General features: G+C 38.3%; 1 protein-coding gene and 1 non-coding gene across 2 annotated transcripts in view; both read left to right on the top strand.

Annotated features, from left to right (window-relative positions):
* ARID2 (AT-rich interaction domain 2) overlaps window positions 1-15062 on the top strand; it is a 172074-nt gene that overhangs the window by 47830 nt on the left and 109182 nt on the right.
* Window positions 2004-2075, top strand: TRNAG-UCC. Its single transcript has one exon. It is a non-coding gene; the product is annotated as a tRNA-Gly (tRNA).

Here is a 15062-nt window from a genome sequence, read left to right as displayed (position 1 = left end):
TCTTGAGGATTGAAATGCCTATGGTAATTGAAGTCTTTGAGCTTAATATAGGGGTATTTGGGTGAAATTTAATGGCCTACTGTGTACAGGACGTTAGACTAGAATTTGATTTGTCTTTCTGGCCTCAAACTCTTTAAAATAATGTTCTCAGTTTATTCATTGGCTACTGGCAGCAGAATGTATGATCTTGGCATATTACATCTTCAGTTATTCCTGGGAAACATCCTTGCTTTGAATTAAATGCAGGCTGAGTTAAAGGAGTTCTGGCTTCCTGCTCCACTAGCATAGTCTACTCTTGCCTCTTACTTTAATTGAGAGCTCATGAATGCAGTGACCCTGAATACAAACCCAGTCATCTGGCCAGTCCACTCTGTCATAAAAACTATCTCTTGTGTCAAGAGACTGGATGAAAATAAAGTTATGCCATTTTATTACATATGGTATTCAGTAAATGTGCAGATAATATGATGGTTTGTTTTCAGTCAAAATGAATGCAAATTTATAGTAATCTGTCAGCAGTGTTTTTAATTGAATCTGTAATCTGAAAGTGTTTTTAACTGTAATTTTTTTTATTACAGTACAAATTATATGATAAATCTCATTGTTTGAATAATACTCTGATTTTTCTCTTATTCTTTCTGTATCTGCTGTGACAAACAAAATATCTATTTTTAAAAGACTTCTGGAAAGTATGTAATGTTACTTGGAGACATTCAGCTTTTATACTTTGATATGCCTTGTATGACTGACACTTGAAACCAAATAATCATAATGTAAAATGGCCCATACATAACATGCTTTTTTCATTTTGCAGAGCAAATATTGTGTGTGTGTGTGTGTGTGTATATGTAAGTATTTATAAGTTTTTTTTATTTGTTTTATCAACTAAATGTGTCAGCAAGTTAACAAGTCTTCCAACAGGGTGCAGTCTCTTCTCAGGATTCATAATGCTTTCAGCTAAATATTTTAGTTGATTTAGTCACATATTTGCATTTTCATAGCAAGATGTTGAGGTTTTTTTTTTATTGCAGATCTAGGGAAATGATTAATGTTTTTTTAATATGCATTCAACTTTCTTATTGTGTCTTTCAATGCTATTTAAAATATGAAATGGAGTTAATTTCGGTAAGTTTGGTGATAAGGCAGCATAAAATCAACAGATTCCAAAAATCAGAAAATGTAGCTCTCATTCACATTGCTTTAGTCTCCAGCATAAAATATCTGCCTTTTTTTATTGTGAAGACACCATTCATTAAATCACTTCACAACTGTCTTGTGTCTGCTGACAGACTCAAACAATAGAACTAACATAGGGGTGAACTTTCTTCATTGATGTTAATGGTGTGTTAACTTCAAAGCTTGGTTGTGACAATTTAAATTCTTAACACTGCTAAAGACTAGTCAAAACACAGATTGTATAATTGAAATTTAATTATAAGGGTCTGGTTTTTGACTGGGTGGGGGCACACATACTAGAAAATGAAATCTGCCCATTTCTCTTACGCTAGGTCAGTGTAGAAAAGATTAATTTTTTAAAATGCCGTTTGTAAGTTTCTTCATGGATATAACAAGTTTTATTAGTTCAGTAGATGTATAATTTAGTCAGCCCAATTCTGTCTTCCAGCTGTAGAAAGTAGTGTATAATTTTTGTTTCTCCATAGTAAACTTAACAGATGCATTTGTAGTTTTGGGCGCCCGTAGTGATAGTTAACAGTTGCTGTTCACAAAGGCTATTTGTTCAACAGGTTAAACACTCTTGTATCCTTTGGTGTAGTTTATCTACTCTAACCTATTATCTTTTGACAGTAATCTTTTGTAACAGCTTTCAGTCCAACCCATTTTCTCTTTGGACAATATCATATTTCAGCCAGGGCATTCCCATGTCTCAGATTCACATTTAGTATTTCAGAAATGCATTTCTTTTGGCTGCTAGGAATTGTCATCCAATGATATTTTGATTGGCTAGGCTGAAAGTGGCCTGACAATTGCACTTCTAGCCAGATGCATTGGTGGTATAGTGGTGAGCATAGCTACCTTCCAAGCAGTTGACCTGGGTTTGATTCCCAGCCAATGCAGTGATAGTGTGCATCTACATTAGGAAGTGTTAAAGCTGTTTTTTAGCCTTGGTGCAGATACACTACTGATAGCACAAAAGCAAGATCTAGTATATACTGGGTACAGGTATTTTCACCACTCAAAACAGGATTAGATGATGTCGTGTGGCGCAGTAAACTTCCCTGATAGATTCTATTTCCTAAATGGATAACCTACCCTAATTCTCAATTACTGAGGAACAATCTCCACCCACTGATATATTTTGCTTTCCACAACCAAATCTCTATACAGCCTCTCATGAGTGATGTACCCGAATGGATGCTAATATCTAAACTGTATTCTTAAAGTTATTCACCTGAATTTGGTTTATTGCTGATTATGTACTCTACGTATCGTATGACTTTTTTAAAAACAAACTCTGTATTTGTGGATAATCTAAGTACTGTGCCCAGATGTACAGACACTCTTTTCTCAGCCTTTGTATTACATAATTTTTTAAACATTAGCTTTAACAGATTTAAAAATTTTATTAAATATCTGCACCCAATCTGTACTAGAGTATGTACTCATTCATAAGCTGAATATTTTTGGTAAAAAAGTGATGCATCAAAGAGCGGGGGTCAACTTATAAATGGGTCTGCACCAAAATTTGATGATTTTAAACTCTGTGGAATCACTGAATTTAATGTCTAATACATTGTCATTTTGTTTACCTGGAATGTCTGCAGGCACGGAGCCTCTCAGCTCCCTGTGGCCGCGGTTCGCTGTTCCCAGCCAATAGGAGCTGCAGGAAGTGGCCAGAAAACGTACAGGCCCATTAGAGGCTTACCCTAACGGGCCGGGAGCCAAAGTTTGCCAACCCCTGAAATATAGGGTCATCTTATGAAAGGATCATAGAGTTTTTGCTATTTTTACCTAACCATCTTGGGGAGTCAGCCTATAAACAAATGGGCTAATGAATGAGTATATACGGTATATAACATTATAGCCAGTGTTTTTCTAGTATTGACAAGGTTCTGGAGCGGGGAGATATGTCCTGATGATAAATCAGAAGAATTACGTAGACAAGACAAAAAGGATTTTTTATCTTCTCAGATGTCAAACAGAGATTCTTCTTATGATGATTTATCAAACTCATTGGTTCCAGGATCTCAGTAATTAAAGAGTAGAGAGAAAGCTTCTTTTTCTTGGTGAATGAGTTCCATATATTTCAATCAGTATTTGGGATTTATTACAAAACTTCTATTCTTTCTTGTGGCTGCAGTTGAGACATATAATATTCAAGAAAAATCAATATGACTCTTAATTATAAAGGTATAAGAATTTTGCAGTTCTGTTTGCATGTCCAACTTTTTACCTGATATGCTTAATTCCACAGATTTTAATTTCTTGATTTTTTTTTAAAGCAAGGCCTTATTTAGTTAAATGAATAATTAAGAAAATATGTTTAACTGTATGTTAAATAGGTACTCTGTATTGCTCTTTTTTAAAGACTTATTATTGATGGCTATATTCTCTTTGAAATTATGATTTTTAAAGCCCCTGATTTATAGCAAGCATCATTCATTGCTGACAGTTAAGGGTGTATTTTCATTAGGAAAAAGGATGTGTTCTTACGCATGTTGGTTAACACATGGTAACTAACATAAGGTAAAATCCTAGTGAAGACGAGCAAATTAGGTTGTACTTCAGGTACACCTGCTACCTTGTATTAAACTAGAAACTGCTTTGTCTTCACTAGAATTTTATCTCTTGTTAGTTATCGTTTATTATCATCCACTCCGTTGTTTGACACCTTACTTGTTTCTTGTCATCAGCAGATTACATTTGACTGGACTCTTGCTGGCTGGATTTTATTTTTCCCCCTGACAATTAAGCTTTGCAGGCTGAATCAGGAAAGTTTCTGTATTTGATTCAGTTGAAGGTCCAAATGATAAAATAAGGGTGAATATTGTGAGTTTATAATGGAGGGCTCTCCATTAGAATTACAGAGTTAACAATGTAGCCTGCAACACTTTTTTATGTTGATTGGCTGTAATTTTCATCCTATGATGCTGCATTTAGGAAACTGATGTTACTGGCTTGTTTATCTATAGGCTGCATAGACAGATGTTAGAATTGTCCATTATTGACTGTTGCTTTTGAAATCTCAATTCTCTGGGCTAACACGAGAAAAAACAGAAAAAGGGTAATTTCCTTTCTGTAAATTTGGCCTCCTTACATCCACCTATACCTACCCAAATGATGATGTCCCTAATTTATGTGGCATCTTCTGTGTGGACAAGATTTTTTTTTAAATGGGTAGAATGTATTGTTAATAGAGTTTCTGCTACTAAATGATCCAATTGAAAGCTGACAGCCAGCTAGTCCCTAGTAGGGAGAAAGTGATATTGCAATTATAATTTATTCCTATTTCCATCTATTAGCAGGGAGGCTAAACACACAGGTCTAGGCCCTCAGCTCTCTCCATTTGTAAACAGGCCAGAATCTCAGATGGTGTCAATTGGCATAGCCCAAATGAAGGGATTTACACTAGCTGAGGATTTGGTCCAATATCTTTACTGCTTTTTCCTAAAGGTGTTTTTATTGTGGCCATTGTTGGTCACATTTATATATATATTTTTTGTTTTTTTCGGGGGAGGGGATTAGATCCTTCTGATTTTGTATTTTACTTACTAAAGGATTATTTTATTATGTTATGCTTTAAAATATGTGATGGCATTCTTGTACAGGGCCTCATTAGAGAGCACTTTTAAACATAAAGTTATCTCAAAAGTGGCCAACGGGGATTTCACAAAACTTTCCAAACATGCATCATGTTTGGGCTGAGAAGAGGCATGCAACATATCAGTTTAGAGTTTGTTTCCATCCTGCCTTTCTTCCTTCCCACTTAGGGTGACCAGATAGCAAATGTGAAAATTGGGATAGGGTGGGGGAAATAGGTGCAAATATCAGACAAAGCCTTGAATATCGGGATTGTCCCTATAAAATTGGGAGAATTGGTCACTCTATTTCCACTCTCCAGAGAATTATAAGTACTTGAAAACAGGCTTATAATGATAGTGTACCAAAATAACTATGGCATAGCATCACTATACAACCTTATAAATTTTTACTCCTGTGGGAATTCTGCACCACTGAATGTGTGCAGAATTCATGTCCCTTGCACATGTCTTTGCTTACCCACAGAAAAATGAGGGCACAGGAGTCGGGAAAGGTCACCAGCCTTCATAACACTTCAGAGTGAAGATAGGAGTGTCGCTCTGCAACCAGGAGTTGGGGGCATTTGAACTCATCTGTAGGATAAATTAAGTGTTGTGGGCAACAGAAGGGAGGAGGCATATGGCAGATGGTTATTTAGGAGTGTGTGGCAGGGGTAAGAAGGTCTGAGGGGTGAGGTGGCTGCAGCTGGTTGTAACTGTCTGACTTTGTCTCCTGCAGCCCCTCTTCTCTCCCTCCCTCTGTATTGCTCCCTCTCTCTCTTTCGTACTGGCACCAGCCTCAGCTCCTCCTGCAGGCACTGAGGAGGGATAGGTGCACCATGGCTCCACAAGGGGCAGAGCTGACTCACTGAGCGCTGACTGCACTCAGAATGGACTCTGCCTGCAGAACCACACTTGCCTCACCACCTGCAACTGGCTCCAGGGACTCAACTTACTCATCCTGCTGCTGGGCAGCCAGGAAGCTTAGCGCCAAGCTGGCCCTAGTTCCACCAGAACCAGAGTTTCATCTCTGCCAAGCTAGGCTTTGCGCATGGGTGGTGGGGATAGACTCATAGACTCTAGGACTGGAAGGGACCTCGAGAGGTCATCGAGTCCAGTCCCCTGCCCTCATGGCAGGACCAAATACTGTCTAGACCATCCCTGATAGACATTTATCTAACCTACTCTTAAATATCTCCAGCGATGGAGATTCCACAACTTCCCTAGGCAATCTATTCCAGTGTTTAACTACCCTGACAGTTAGGAACTTTTTCCTAATGTCAAACCTAAATCTCCCTTGCTGCAGTTTAAGCCCATTGCTTCTTGTTCTGTCATTGGAGGCTAAGGTGAACAAGTTTTCTCCCTCCTCCTGATGACACCCTTTTAGATACCTGAAAACTGCTATCATGTCCCCTCTCAGTCTTCTCTTTTCCAAACTAAACAAACCCAATTCCTTCAGCCTTCCTTCATAGGTCATGTTCTCAAGACCTTTAATCATTCTTGTTGCTCTTCTCTGGACCCTCTCCAATTTCTCCACATCTTTCTTGAAATGCGGTGCCCAGAACTGGGCACAATACTCCAGTTGAGGCCTAACCAGCGCAGAGTAAAGCGGAAGAATGACTTCTCGTGTCTTGTTTACAACACACCTGTTAATGCATCCCAGAATCATGTTTGCTTTTTTTGCAACAGTATCACACTGTTCACTCATATTAAGCTTGTGGTCCACTATGACCCCTAGATCTCTTTCTGCCATACTCCTTCCTAGACAGTCTCTTCCCATTCTGTATGTGTGAAACTGATTGTTCCTTCCTAAGTGGAGCACTTTGCATTTATCTTTATTGAACTTCATCCTGTTTACCTCAGACCATTTCTCCAATTTGTCCAGATCATTTTGAATTTTGACCCTGTCCTCCAGAGCAGTTGCAATCCCTCCCAGTTTGGTATCGTCCGCAAACTTAATAAGCGTACTTTCTATGCCAACATCTAAATCGTTGATGAAGATATTGAACAGAACCGGTCCCAAAACAGACCCCTGCGGAACCCCACTTGTTATACCTTTCCAGCAGGATTGGGAGCCATTAACAATTAGTCTCTGAGTACGGTTATCCAGCCAGTTATGCACCCACCTTATAGTAGCCCCATCTAAATTGTACTTTCCTAGCTTATCTATAAGAATATCATGCAAAACTGTATCAAATGCCTTACTAAAGTCTAGGTATATCACATCCACTGCTTCTCCCTTATCCACAAGGCTCGTTATCCTATCAAAGAACGTTATCAGATTAGTTTGACACGATTTGTTCTTTACAAATCCATGCTGGCTATTCCCTATCACCTTACCACCTTCCAAGTGTTTGCAGATGATTTCTTTGATTACCTGCTCCATTATCTTCCCTGGCACAGAAGTTAAACTAACTGGTCTGTAGTTTCCTGGGTTGTTTTTATTTCCCTTTTTATAGATGGGAGCTATATTTGCCCCCTTCCAGTCTTCTGGAATCTCCCCCGTCTCCCATGATTTCCCAAAGATAATAGCTAGAGGCTCAGATACCTCTTCCATTAACTCCTTGAGTATTCTAGGATGCATTCCATCAGGCCCTGGTGACTTGCAGGCATCTAACTTTTCTAAGTGATTTTTTACTTGCTCTTTCCTTATTTTCTCTTCTAAACCTACCCTCTTCCCATCCATATTTGGATGGCCCAAATATATGTGTGTTGGAGGGATGCGCTGAGCTAGCTATCTTGGTCACCTTCCATCCACAACAACTCCCAGAGCAACTGAGCAACGGACACTTTGAGGAGGCGTATGAACCTCAGAGGGATTCAGTGGGAGAGGGAGTGGGGAGGGAGACATTCCAAAGTGCCGGAGTGTTGCTCAATCCTGGATTTCAGGTGCCAAAGCCATGCTCCAGGATGCTCTGACAGCACTAAGTCCCTGATGTTAGGATAGTAGTGGAGATTGTTACCTAGTGGCAGGTTGTGGGAGGAAACATGTAGAGAGACCACTCAAAATTGATGAGACTCTGGGACAGGGGAGCAGGGAGACAAGAAGAAGAGAGAGTTTGTTTAGGAGAGGTTTCAATAAGTTTATCGTACGCCTAATTGCCAAAGGCTGATATGAAAAATGGTATCCTTGAGGAGGGTCTTGGTATATTTCCCTGGAAGAAATCCCAATACCCTTCCACGTCTGTTCTGTGTAGTTTCTTAGTGTCATCACTAGTATCTGAGCATCTTCCAGTAATGCATGAAGCAATGAGACTGACATCTGTCGTGTGTGTTTCATTTTTTATGTCATCGTTTTCTAAGGGGGATTGTCTGTGTACAAAGTAGTGTTTTGTTTTTAGTAGCTTTTCGCTTACGCACTGCAGTATGTGTTTTAGAGAAGACAAGGGACACATTTTTCAAAAGTACCTAAGTCCATTTTCAAAAGTGACTTTGGCACTTAGGAGCATTAACTCTTATTGGAAATCAATGGAATTGTCACTTCGGAGTCTAAGTCCCATTGACTTTCAATAAGACTTATACTCCTAAGTGCCAAAGTCACTTTTGAAAATGGGACTTAGGGACTTTTGAAAATTTTTACCAAATGTTGAATAATTGCACCTTGAACATGGACTGGAAGGTGGCGAGGTTTGTGATGGTTATTTTTCCAGTGGAAGTTTGTTGCATAGTCTGGGCCCAGCCCTGAGAGAATTCTTTTCCTGCACAGAAGAACTTTACCCTTGTGGCAAAAGTTCCACTGTGCCTATAAAGCAGAGTTGTCAACCATGGCTTTATGCTAGAGTTTTAGGTGATCTTTTATATGCCTTGGTCTCAGGCCTTTGAATGCCCTGAAGTTGATACGGTCCCAGACCTTGAACTTGATTCAATAGTCTATGGCAGGGTTTCTCAAACTTCATTGCACCACGACCCCCTTCTGACAACAAAAATTACTACAAGATCCCAGGAAGCGGGACTGAAATCTGAGCCCCCCGCCCTGGAGGGTGCTGAAGCTTGAGGGCTTCAGCCCTCGGTGGTGGGGCTTGGACTTCGGTTTCAGCCTTGGGCCCCAGCTAGTTTGATGACAGCCCTGGCAACCCCATTAAATTGTGGTCGCAACCCACTTTGGCGTCCTGAGCCCAGTTTGAGAACCACTGTTCTGTGAAAAGCCACTGTAGGGAGTAGAAGATAAGTTTGATGTGATCATAATAGCTCATATTACTGAGTAGGTGTATTGCTGTGTTCAATACTAGTTGGAATTTTGTAAGGGCTGGTGGTTTCTTGACCAGTTGCTATAGTAATGACATAAGTGAGGCCAGGTCATTATCTGCCAGAAAGAGAGAACATCATCTTGCCAACTAGAGATGGTATAAAGTGTTACTTCCACATGCTACTGTGAGTGAGAGCTCAGCAAGGAATCCAGGAGCACTCCTAAAATATGGGCTGAATTGTCCTACTGCGGATGCATACCTTGAAGCGAAGGAGACCAGATCGTGGATCCTCATAATGCTTCCCTCTGCCGTCCAACATAACCCCTGTCTCGCTGGAGTTCAGCTTCAACTAGCTCTCTTGATCTCATCCCAGCATGGGGTCATCTTGGTGACTGAGATAGTAATATGGTGAAGGAGAAGTAGACCTGTGTTATCTGCATATTCCTGACACTCGAGTCCATGTTGCCTTACCAGTTCACTTAGATGCTGCATGCACATGTTGAAAGAGAGAAGAGAGAATTGACCCTTGAGGGACTCCGGAAGTGAGGGAGTCTAGTAGCAGAGGTGCTGTTTGCCATCACTGCTCTTGTGAGCCCTCCAGGAAGGATTTAAAACATTTTAGAGCATTTCCCCTGCATCACTGCCACTCTCATGGGCAGGACCACCAGTATCTTGAATTTGGCAAAGCTGAATACTGTGGAGGTCCAGGAGGATGAGAATGGATTCCTGCCCTCCATCCATCAACATCAGTTTAACCATCAGTGTTGCTAAAGCTATTTCACTCTGGCCTGACTGAATCCAGATTATACTGTCTTGAAGATATTTGCTTTGGTTTGATAAGCTTGCAGTAGGACTTTCACTACCTTCCAGAGTGGATAAAAATCAATGTTTTTTTTTGGGTGGGGGGGCAGAGGGGCTGGGTCAATTTTTTTCATTTAACTCAGATTTTTTTAAAAATTATAATTTTTTTAAAAAATATACCCTGTTTAAAATTATTCTGAATTTAATACAAAATATGTTAAGGCCTACACTATAATTTCTTAAAATATTTAAATAAAAAGTAAATACACAGTTTTGTGTGTTTAACTAAATTCTGGTTACCATCCAAATGCCGCGTGACACACATCCTGAGCAAAAAGTTAATTATCTAGTAATTAAGCAATATATCATTCAGCATTTTCTAAAGTGTACGATTAATAAAAATCTGAAAATATTAAGCAATATAATTGCTTGAATAAATGTATAAAGTTTAGCGTACCCTCAGGGGTAGCAGAAAGATATATAAAATCTAGTGTAAAGGTTCTATTTAGTTGTAAATCAGCATGTTTTAATGCTTATATCAGCCAGTGAAAATAACTGAAGTACAATAGAAAAATTGATTAAAAGCCATGATTTAAACCGAGGCTTTCCACTTAGTGATTTAAATCGTGATTTTAAATCAGTTTGATTTAAGTCAAACCAGACTGCTAGCTTCGCTATGAATTTTCTCAGGAAAGCAAAATTACTGGGCAGTAATTGGCTAGATCTGATGTACCTAGTGTGGATTTCTTCAATGTTGGGTTGACTATTGAATGCTTGAAGGAGAGAGGCTGCAGTTCCCACTAGCAGCAGATAGGACTTTTTGCTGGGCTGTTGGTTACTCCTGGACCTAACTAGTAAGCTCAGCCTTCCCACATCTTTCATATCCACCTCTGGCTGGTAGGTGTCTGGTAAATTTTTTAAGTCTTGCATGCTAATGTAACTGAGAGCAGAATTTGATTGTGTATATATATGTGTGTGTGTGTGTGTGTTCTTCTTTCTTCCTTCCCACCACACCCCAACAGGTAATGTATCTCACATCTGAATTTTTAAAAATTATTTTATATTTATATTTTTAGTAGTCATTTCCTCCTTAAATTATTAGACCTGCAAAGGTCTAGAAAATCTACACACACACACACATTATTCAGTTAAGAATCTGTTATACAGACAATCTTATACATAACTTTCCTATAGCATCTTTATCAGTGCCTTTTGCCACAAAAATAAGCTCTGCCAATTTTAATTTTACAACTTTTATTACATTTGGTCTTAATAGGAACATGATTGAAGAAAATTCCCCCATTCACTTGTAATGAACAACACTTCTCCTCTCCAAAAATACCAAATTAAAATATAGGAAGTATTTTGTTTGAATGACTTAATAAGTTGTTTGGAGAGGGCTGCAGTGTCCTCTTCATGGGCCCAATATGCCAACTTTGTGTCCAGGAGTTTTCTGAATTATGCAGAATTTAATGTAATCCAGAATTACACACAGCTGGGCAGGGTAGTGCACCACAGAAAAAAGGAGAAAACTTGGATTACTAACCACAAAATTTGTGCTTTCTCAGTTGTTGTTTGAGAAACACTTAGGATCATGTACATTTGTTGCTTCATGTAACAAACTTTCAGTCTAAATTCCTGGTCCCTCTCTCTTGCTCTGAGACATATGATATAATAATTATACAGTATTGCTATTCCCATGAATTACTGCTGTTCAAAATTATGGAAGTGCAGTAAATCTTACTGGGTTTACCCAGGATTTCAAAAGCCTGGTTAATCCACAACAGGATCAGATTTTATCTCCACTAAATCCCAGACCACCTCTAGGGATTCAGTGTCGTTGAGCCTTTTTCTAATGCCTAATGTCTGAATACTCTTACTTTTAATACTGTTTTCCATTTTCTCAGCCTTTCTATAAAAATATATTCTCTATTACCTGTGCACTGTAGACCACCTTAATATTTTCCACTTCAGTTTTTAATAATCATATTTTGAATTTACACTTCAAGTATTTTTACCTGATATTTCACAGTAACCTTCTAAGTTGGTGATTCTTGGAGCAAAAGTATTTTTTAATCTCAGATTTCTTCTTCTTTTCCTTTGAAAGAAATTTTCAATGATTATATTTTATACCCAAGACAGATACTTCCCAACAGGAAGTCTGATCTCTTGACCATTCTAATATTCAAGGTGCACACCGTATCTCTTCGTTTTCTAATGATATTACACTGTTGCTAACCAAAGGAAAAAATGCTGCTCAGGCTTTCATAATCAGTGTTGCAATGATAATTCTAAAACTTCCCAGCAAGTATATCTGCCCTCTCTGAGTTCTTATTTTTTTTAAATCAGAAGCTGTATGTGCAGAGTTCAGCTGTAAACTTTACATTATACAATGCTTATTTGCTTCATATAAGTGTTTGAAATTGGATAACACTTAGGTTCTGATGCTCTACAGATTTACGTGTATGCTTAACTGAACTTCAGTGGAACTTTTTAATATCTTAAATATGTCAGCTGACAGATACAGAGTAAATATTTATAAAAGTGATAGAAGAATTTCAAGATTTAGCATCTACTGGGAACTATATTGTTTTTCTAACTGATATACTGGAGTGACGGAAAAATCTGGAATTGCTGATATAAAGTTTATTTATGCTTCATGCTTACATAAATATTTAGTGCAAAAATGGAAGTGGAAGAGAAAATTGTAGATCCTGTCAGTCTGAAGATTAATAAAAGAAATGCTGAAACTAAGGCCTTATTCTTCACTAAGGTAGTGTGTTCAAGCCGTTAGAGTACACAACCAAGTCAGAAGACTTGGGTACTGCTCCCAATTACGCAACTGACTGACTGTGTGTCCTTGCACAAGTGAATTTACTCCTTGCCTCATTATCACCATCTATAAAATGATGCTTAGCTACCTTTCAGAATGTTTTGAAATCCTGAGGTGAAGAGCTATGTTGAAGGCAGATATTTATTATTGTAATAGAGTGGTAGATATAAAAATATTTTAATATTTTAGTTCTTGCCTGTGCATTTCTGTGCATATGTAAGACATAAAATTTTTATAAAGTTGCATTTTTTGCAGCTCAGATGTACAGTTAACAGTCCTTCCTGTGAGATAATTACTGTGCTATCTTTGATAGTGTCAGGATATACCATCAACGCACCTTTCCTGCTCCATTTGGAACTTTAAAACTTTCACGTTCTTATTGTGTTGAAGAATCACAGCAGGAATCCCATTAAACCAGATAGTTGTTATGAATTCCACTTCCTCCCCCCCCCCAATATTTGATCCCTCTGCTAAAATTTTCAAAAACATATTTCCATAATTTCAGTTTTGCTTTCTACCTAAATACATGTAAACTAACAGAATAATATTGGTTATGTTTGTCAGAGTATGGAATACAATTTAGTAAAGAAACTGTAAGTATATTTAATTTACATGAAAAGCCGATCCATAAGTTGAAGGCAGAAAAATGTATCTAGCAACTGCAGTTGCTGAATCAGTAGTAACAGAACTTCAAGTAGTAGTGCAATGATGCGAAAGTAGGGTGTAGCAGTGATTTAATTTAGATGTATAGATTCAATAAATTTAGGAAACATCCAATTATTATTAAGTATTAGGAATGCACAAACACTGTTTTGCTTTATTGCACTTGAATTTCATGCTGTTCTTAGACATTTTAAAGAATTGTCTTTTAAATCATTCTAAATAAACTATCTAAGGAGACTCATACCACCAGATGGTGCTGCTGCAGTAGGTTTATTTTACAGTATTAATAGCTGCCAACAATTTTAGAGTAGCCTGTTCAGCTTTCTTTCATCCCTATGCCAGACTGGTAGCTCTTGCTTGCCTATTCTAAGCTTTGCCTGATTGGGCTTAAGTCTTGAAGGCAGCTTTTATTAGATTAAGATCCCCATAATAGCGTGGAAGCCTTTGAGAAGCAAAACAGGACTCGGTCCAGAAAGGTCTTGTTTACAAAAGATTTACTGTTGCACTTCTCCATAGCTGCACTACTGATGGAAAAAGAGGTTCAAGATCTAGCATAGAAGAGTCTGGTCTACATAAGGACTGCCACAGGTGGAAATGCATCTGTGGTGAATAATGACTACAATGTGTGCTAATGTATCAGGGAGTCTGTTTTGGATACTTTGAGAATCAGCCTGTGTGTCAATACAAAGCAGCCTCAAGGGGAGAGTTAGGCATACTTGTTCACTAGCAGAATTTTCAACCCATAATTCCCAGTAGTTGCAGCTCTGCAAGAGGTAATATTGGTGGAGGCTTTAAGGTAGACAAGGCTGCATCTAGTCCTGCTAAATGACAGTGCTAGACATGTGAGCATCCAGTCTTCGCTACAGCTTTCATCACTGGTACCATCAGGGCTAGTACAACAGTACTGAAAAAGTAACTAAAAATTTTCCTAGAATAAAGAAGGCCATAACGCAGGGTGTGACTAGAGTGAGGGTGAATAGGCAGACCGGAGGCCAAATCTGGATTGGCAGAAGCTTTTGAACAGACTGTGAAATCTTATTTGCTTATCTTTATTATTATTATTTCTATATTATTTTCTGAAGACTTAAATATATATTTTTAAGTCATAAGAGGAAAGGAAACCAGGACTCTGTCACTTATATTGGCTCTGATTCTGCATATCTGTACTTGCATGATACTTTCATTCAAATCAATAAGGCTACTTAGGTGAATAAGAATTTTTCATGCAAGGGTCTGCAGAATGGTGTTCTGTGTGACTTTGAGCAAGTTATATACATTTCTATGCCTCAGTTTACACGTATAAAATTATTGAAATATCTAACATACTTCACATGGGTGTTGTGAATTAACTTAATCTCTGTGAAGTCTTTTGAGTTCTATGGTGTGTATATATAAGTGCATTTGTTGTTTTATTTACTGCTTTTTTAAAGACTATTATGGAGCCATTATAATTGTGCCTTCTTAGTTATGTTAAGGAAGTGAGCAGAGGGCCATAATTAACCTTAATTCTTCTTTGAGTAGTATCCCTATGGGTGCTCCACTGTGTAAGTGTGTCTGTGTCCCTGCATTGCTGATCATAGAACTTTGGAAGCTGTGTCTGTTTGGCCCACACATGCGCTGTCTCTTCTTGTGCTGCATGATGAGATAGCCAGCATGCGCGGGCTAATCGCCCTCAGTTCCTTCTCAACCACCCCTGTTGATAGCCTTTAGCTGTCTGTTAATGGATCATTAACGCTACTTTTCAGTTGTTAATCTTTAGCTTTTAGAAGCCCTTTAGCCTTCTATGACTTTTATTTGACTGTGCCTTTTTAAAAAAAAAAA

This window comes from Gopherus evgoodei, chromosome 1 (genome assembly GCF_007399415.2).
Source record: "Gopherus evgoodei ecotype Sinaloan lineage chromosome 1, rGopEvg1_v1.p, whole genome shotgun sequence".
NCBI classification, from domain to species: Eukaryota; Metazoa; Chordata; order Testudines; family Testudinidae; genus Gopherus; species Gopherus evgoodei.
Note: the sequence above shows the minus strand (reverse complement) of the source record. Positions and strands in the feature narration are given on the sequence as shown.